General features: G+C 39.2%; 1 pseudogene; it reads right to left on the bottom strand.

Annotated features, from left to right (window-relative positions):
* Window positions 1-2,509: 2,509 nt before the first annotated feature.
* On the bottom strand, window positions 2,510-5,963 carry LOC148015370 (E3 ubiquitin-protein ligase RSL1-like; annotated as a pseudogene).
* Window positions 5,964-7,807: the final 1,844 nt, after the last annotated feature.

Below are 7,807 nucleotides of genomic sequence, written 5' to 3'. Positions count from 1 at the left end.
CTAAAACTCCACCTTCCTCTCGTACAAGAACTTCCTTGTACCACATCTCCTGGCTAGACTGCAAGGATACGGCCTCCAAAGACAACAACTACGAGCACCGCATCTGCATTAAATTAATGTAAAAAGATGGTAGTAGTGTATCAGATTCATACAATGTTGTTGAAAATGTTTGCAATATGTAACATGTTTTTAGGTGTTGTCATTTCTCCCCCACTTAATTGCGAAGCATCCTCGCGAGCATAGCTACAAGATTTGCAAAACCGCACATAGAAGACTAGTAGACACGGAAAAGATATAAAAATACTAACTTGTATCTTATTGTAAATCCAGCAAGACAAATATTTCAATTAAGTTATATAAAAACTTATACATACTAGCAACCCCCTTACTCACTCTTCCCACTAAAGTGCATAACAAAGCTTCATCCAGTGCAGAGAATATACCAACTAGGAAGCTTTCTAGAGTCGCTAAACAACAATAATCTCTCTAGGCAATGAAATGCCACACTACTATCCTACTAGAAATATTGCTTCTAAAATAGTGTCACTAATAAGGTCCACGCCTATCAAAGAACACAAACAAGGCAATCCAATACTACAATACCAAATAGGGCTCCTATGGTTTAACTGCTAACCCTCCATGTTCTATTAGAACAACCAGCTAATGGTCCCTAACTCCCAACTTTCTTGAGTTTTTTTTAAAAATAAAGTCAAAAGAGTATATATATTTATTCTCCTTCCCAAAAGGTCCCACCCCAAAGAGATGCAAGGCATCGGACGCAAGGCACCCGTAAAGGAAATCCCTATAGCCTACCAAAACCTCAGAGGCGATGGTTATCTTCTTTTGGTTTTTTTCTTTTTCAACCCTGCAGTCTCAGGGCTTTTTTTTTAATTTATTTCTTTTATTTTTTGTATTCTTTTTAGAAGAATAAATAGATAGACTCTCCCAAGCTTAATTTATTATTACTACTTTAGTTTTGAGTCTCGTGACTTATAGTAGGAATGGCTAGAAAGCTAGGGATTCATTACTAAATTGAATGTTCAAACATTTTAGCTCAACAATGTCGCGCGAGGAATCTAATCTAGCACATAATATCAGTTACATTGCCTAGGCAAACGACAAGAAAAGAGACTCACCAACTCAACATCTCTCTTCCACACTACTCCTAGTCAAAATTTCGTGGAGAGAACCTTGTTATTCAGCTACCCCACATCACTAAAAAAGCGACAAATAGTCAAGGGAAAACTCTATTGGATTCCTAATTAGACTTCCATACCATGAAATTCACTATGTCATGCACACACATCACCCCCTTTTAAGCACTCTCCCTGGTGCTAAGTCCCATCCCATGTGAGTGGACCCTCATATAGATTAAATTGTTTACGTATCTTGCAGTGTATTTGTGTTTTAAATGTTTTGTGTTGTGTTCCTTCTATAATTACTTGGGTTTTGAAATCTCTAAATTATTTCAATCAAGTTATATATATATATATATATATATATATATATAGTGATTGACCTTTATTTCAAACGAATATAAATAGATAGATTAGGTATGAAACAACCTGTTAAGTACGTTGACATTACAGCTCCAAAATAATGTGAGAATAAACACGTAGTGGTTCTCAAATATATATATACAAAATCATTAAACCTGCACAAAACTCAACCACTAACCACTAAACCATTAATAGATTATCTCAATAAAGAATAAAACTCTTTTAGAAACTGGCCACCTAGTCAAACTCCCTTGTCATAAGCTCCTAGCACTGAAGGAGTACCGCAACCGTGCGTGCAACTAACTACCTAACCACATGAAGACTAAGTAAGCTAAAATGCACGAAAACCTAAAATGTAAAGATATCAACAAATCAAAAGTTTTTTTAAATATTATATGTTTTGTGTTGTATTTTTCTTTTTTTAAATGTGGAATAAAGTAAAAACCCAAAAGACTCTAAAAAAACAAAAGATCTAAACTAAAATCCTCAAACTCTCTAAGATCTTCGACTGCAAATAATAACCCTAATCCAAAATCATTCACACTATCTAAGTCAATCCTATCAACTAAATCATCAGATATAGGATCCTCATGAATAGCCTCTAACGTAGGCACATCAGATGCCATAGACCTACTATTAGGTGCATCACTAAAAACCTCCATCACGTCATGGAGTGGACCCGCAACTGCATCGTCATAATAGGGCATAGATGCCACTAGTAAACATCCTAAAGAGTAGCCCTCGGTCCTATCCATATACCAAGAGATATAATCCCAACAAGGACAACTGACAGTTACTTGATCATCAGGATATGATGAAGTAAGACGGTAAACAGAAGCTTAATATCAGGAAAATTCTTGCTGCTCTCTACCCACCCTATATTGAGCAACGCCATGCTTAGGCAAGAATACACTATCATAATCATGGCGTTGGTATGTATAACCTATCATATCCTGCATGACAGAGGTACCATAACGTCGAAAGTATGTGTGACATTGCCAACACAGGAGCTATGCATGCACATAAAGATGCCGCTGACACTGCCTACAACCAAATGGTGGATGATACTGCAAACAAAAAAAGATTACAAAAGAAGAATCACAACAGGCCTCTCCCCTCGGTGCATACAAAAACCTGTTATGCGTCTGAAAATGCGGAATACTATACGGGCCGACATGAATAGGATTAGAACTATCAGCATCCAGACGAGGGTAAAGTGCATCCATCCACAAGAAAGCCATACCTACACCCCATTAAAATCCCCCCAAAAAGAAAAGAAAAGAAATCCAAATGTAGATTAGTCAAGGATTATTTTAACCACTAACCTAACTATACTTAACTATCCTAAGTCACAAAATATTTAAGGCGGAGGCCATTGACTCTAAATATTTCATTTTTAGCATGAATATCTTGTACATCTAGAGAACCATTATCGTAAACTTTAATAACCTTAAAAGGTCCTAACCAATGAATTTTGAGCTTTCTAGGAAATTTGTAATATCGACTATCATAAAGTAAAACTATATCGCCTTCCTTAAACTCTCGTATTTTAATGTTCTAATCATGCCATGCTTTACGACGTTTTTGCATGGCTTCTAAGCTTTGTAAAGCTAATAGTCTTTCCTCATCTAACTTCACCAATTGTAAAATCCTTTGCTTCAATGATTTAGCCGCACCTAATCGTAATGGTAGGGCTACTTGTAAAGTGGGCAACTCTTGCTCAATAGGAAAAATAGCATTAGTTCCATAAACTAAATTGAAAGGAGTATTTTGCACTGTCACCTTATAAGTGGTTCTATAGGCCCATAATACCTCATATAACCATTTATCCCAATCTCGCCTATGAGAAGCAACTGTTTTAATTAAAATTCCACAAATAATTCTATTAGTTACTTCGACTTGGCCATTAGCCCTTGGATAATAAGGTGTTGATTTGCGATGCTTAATTTGATATAGTTCTGTTAACTCACTAATTAGACCATTCAAGAAATGGGAACCTCTATCACTTACTAATTCCAGTGGGCACCCAAAACGAGTAATGATATTCTCATACTTAAACTTAGCCACCTCAATGGCTTTATCTGTCTTAAGCGCTTTCACTTCCACCCACTTTGTAATATAATCAGTACAAACCAAGATATAATGATTAGAACGATATCTGGTAGGTGGATCAATTGGGTCCACAAAATAAATCCCCCACTTCTCAAAAGGTGCTAATGCCAAGATGGGTGTCAAAGGTGTAGCAAAACTCTTAGAAAGACGACCAGTCCTTTGACATACATCACATTTCTGGCAATAATAATAAGCATCCTTAAATAAAGTAGGCCACCAATACCCAGCTAATAAAACCTTCCTTGTGGTTAATTCACCAGCAAAATGGCCACCACACGGCTCATCATGCAATGCCTTAAGAACCACCGAGACTTCATCTTCCCTTACACATTGCCGATAGATTCCTTCCCTTGGAAAAAATCTATAAAGATAGCCCCCTAATAATCCATAGGAGCATGCTTGCATTAGAATTTGTCGCTTTCGTCATTTATCAGCACCAAGTGGATATTGAACTGTGCTAAGAAAATTTGCAATATCAGCATACCATGGAACTTGCGTCTCTATCGTAAAAAGTGATGCATCTGGCAAATCATCCTCCACACCTTCCTCTCTATTTGATGTTAATAATCGAGACAGATGATCTGCTAGAACATGAGCTCTACCAGGACGAGTAACTATTTGAAAATCAAACTCCTGAAATAATAGCATCCAACGAATTACACGTCCTAAAAGTTTTGCTTTATTAAGCAAATACTTTAATGCTTCATGATCAACATAAATAGTAAATTTATTTCCTAATAAATAATGAAGAAATTTCCCCACCGCAAAAACCATTGATAAGCATTCTTTCTCAGTGGTAGTATAATTTATTTCCGCATCACTTAGGTTACGGCTTGCGTAATAGATCGGATGATCTACCTTATTGTCATCTGCTTGACATAAAACTGCTCCCACGGCATTCATAGATGCATCTACATGAATATGGAATTCCTTCATCCAATCCGGGGTGCCAATGCCGGTCCTTTTATTAACTTCTGCTTAAGAAATTCAAATGCTTTCTTGCAAGTATCATCCCAATTAAAAGGAGTATCCTTTCGTAACAAATTTGTTAAAGGTGAGGCCACCTTTGCAAAATCAGAATTGAATCGTCGATAATAATTTAGATGTCCTAAAAAACCTCAAAGTTGTTTAAGAGTTGTTGGTGGAGGAAGTGCAGAAGTCTTGGCAATTTAGCGGTGTCGTAGATTTCGTGTAAGGGCTGCTGAACAGGGAGTTCAAGTTGCAACAAGGGAAGAGACTAACAAGAAGAAATCGAATTTTGCCAAAGTTCACTATATTCCTTGTCAAGTGAGTTACATGAGGTTCATGTTCAGAAAAAGCTGTACAATTTGGGAATGGACAGTAGACCCTTTCAGCTTCAGGCATCCTTGCCTCTATTAGCTGCTTCTTATAGAGGTCATACCATTTCTGAGAGAGGATAGGCAGGCACTGATCAAGACCAAGTGTTTGAATGCACCCAAATTGAGGACAACGAATAGGAACTTGACCTGACTGCACCTTAACCTCTGAATGCTGGATAATACATACACGGCAAAAACTGTGCAGACACCCAGAAACCACGAACATGTCTGCATGGCACTTCCGTTCTAAGCATATTGTACAGAAACTATTCACTTCTGAAATTATTTCGCTTGTGCCACCACTCTCCTTGGGCAGATGCCTATTGACAACTTCCCTTGCCAATCTGACAGCATGGTTATTCTCATTACAGGGAACCAAAAATAAATTGAACTGTTACAACTTCCTTGCATGATCCAGCATTTGTGACAGAAGTTCTTTATTTTTACCAGAACGTGCTCTCCATCTCCTTAGAACCTGGTTATATACAAGGACTGAATCTGTGTAGGCATCAGCCAGGCATAAGCCCATTGTGTGTACCATTTCCAATCCTGAAATGAGAGCCACATAATCAGCAACTCCCTTTCTAGATTTTGACTTAAGTGGCTTCCGCAGCTCTGACAGCACATTGCCACACGAGTCCAGAATGACTGCACCAATACCAAACTCAGAGCAGTCTCATCATCCCCAGATGGTACTGCCGTGACATATAGCTTGCAGTACAAAGCTCTTGGGCGTCCTCGCCACCAAAATCCTCAAAGGGATCCTCCCATTCATCGCCATTAGGACGCCACCGAATAGTCCCTCTTGATAGACGTTCCGTAGGAATTAGTCTCCCCTTACTTTGTCCAGTTTCACAATCATATCTTGGATACGATTTGTTTGAATCTTCTTATGGAGGCGAACAATTTCATCTACCTTTACAGCATCAACCTCAAGCTGTATTTCGACCAGTCGATCAAGCAAGCAATCATGTTCCTTCTCTTTCTCCACACTTGCAGTATCTTGTGACATTGAAGCAAGAAATCATGATACCTCCTCCTCTAGTTTGTCAATCTTGCTTGGAGCTGAACTAGTGCCTAAAGAGGACGAGGCCCGCGGCAGCGAGAGCTGTTATAGACAGGTTAAGGAGCCATGCGGCATTGTCTGGTTGCTGGTGATGGCGCTACTTTTGTGGATGATGAAGCTGCTTCTGCTGTTTTTCAGGCTCCATCACTTTCACTCCTGCAATACCACCTCGATGTGCTTTTCCATTGTCAGACGTACCAGTCCGAATTAGTCTCCCCTTCTCCTCTTTTAGCTGAGCGAAAAAAACTCCTCTTTGACAAGAATAACTCTAGTTTCTTTACACCAACAGGAGATCTATGCACAAACTTTGATTTTGACCTTGAGGACTGACGTAGGGTATCTTTGGAGTCATCAATTGCCCCACTAACAGTCTACTTTGTGATGGGTGATCTGCACACAAACTTCGACTTCGGCCTTGAGGACTGGGTGGAAAAATGCTCTCTCAATAACACTATATTGGGGAATATGGGAATTTCCCATAAGTTTGGGACACGTGGTCAAATCTTTGGATTTGTCATAACTTGAACACTATAACTCCAAATCGAGCGCTCTATAGCTCAATAGATTCCATTTTGCAAGCGCTTTCTAATGATAGGTCACATCATATGGTTTTGAGAAACTTATGGGCATGTTATCTGGGTGCCACCTTTTTAGTATTCAAAAAATGGGAATTAGGAGATTCCCAAACTCACTAATATTGTGTTCAATGCTTCACTAGTGCTTTACTCGCTTAAGCAGCTTTTGAGAGACTTCCTTCAACTCTATTTCATGGGAACTATTGAACTTAGATGATCGGCTTCCACAAAGCCTCCTTTGATTCCACAATTCCCTGCACTTTTCTTAGAGATCATCATTGAAATTATCAGCTTGATAATGTCCTTTGGCATCAGTTTTTCATATTTTTCTAACACACACATATCATGCTTCCAAACAGAAACACTCACACATACTAGCGGAATATATATATTGGATGCGGGTACTGAAAGGACAGATTATCGTAATGCATCAATCACACACAATGAATCACACGCGGAAAAATAACACAAATGCACAACAAAAAAAATGGAGGTGTATACGGCTCGGATGCGCAGCAGCACAACATCCACCCCCTCTAAACCTGCGCATCCTCCGGATGAGCCAACTATCCAGGATCATTCAAGTCCACAAACAGGTCGAGTCCTTCATCAGTTTCTAGTAGACCTGTTTCTCCATCAGCTTCATCATCCATATTCTCTGCTTCTTCTGCTTGACTTTCTTCTACCTGCTCTTCTTCTGCCAATGCTTCAAGTGAATATTCTTCATCTTCTCTTATCTTGAAAATCTTGACCCGTTTTCCAGCAATGGGCACCCTCAATACTGTTCCATCTAATTCAGCCAACTCATAGGTAGCATTGTCAAAAACCTGTTTCACCTCATACGGTCCAAACCATCTTTGAACCATTTTTCTCATGCTACTATGCCGATTCTCCAGACTACTGTCGTAGATTAGAACCCAATCTCCTTCTTTTATGGCTCTAGGCCTCAAGCGATGCCTCAAATCAAACCTGTCCTTGTTTCTGAGTCGGGCTGCCTTCAAACGATCAACTGCTAGCTGCACATCTTCTGTCCTTCTCTCTAGTTGACGAATCCGAAGAGCTAGAAGCTCCTCCCTTGATAAATTCTCTTGCCATGGAAGAGCACTCCACGTGAGAGCACAGATTTCTGTAGGCAAGATAGGTTTTTGCCCATACATCAACTCTGCAGGCATATATCCAGTAGTCACACTATGTGTAGAGCGGTCTGCCCACAAT

This window comes from Lygodium microphyllum, chromosome 24 (genome assembly GCF_053477565.2).
Source record: "Lygodium microphyllum isolate KBCC chromosome 24, Lygodium_microphyllum_v1.1.10, whole genome shotgun sequence".
NCBI lineage: Eukaryota > Viridiplantae > Streptophyta > Polypodiopsida > Schizaeales > Lygodiaceae > Lygodium > Lygodium microphyllum.
The sequence above is the reverse complement of the archived record's forward strand: the minus strand, read 5'-3'. Positions and strand labels throughout refer to the sequence as shown.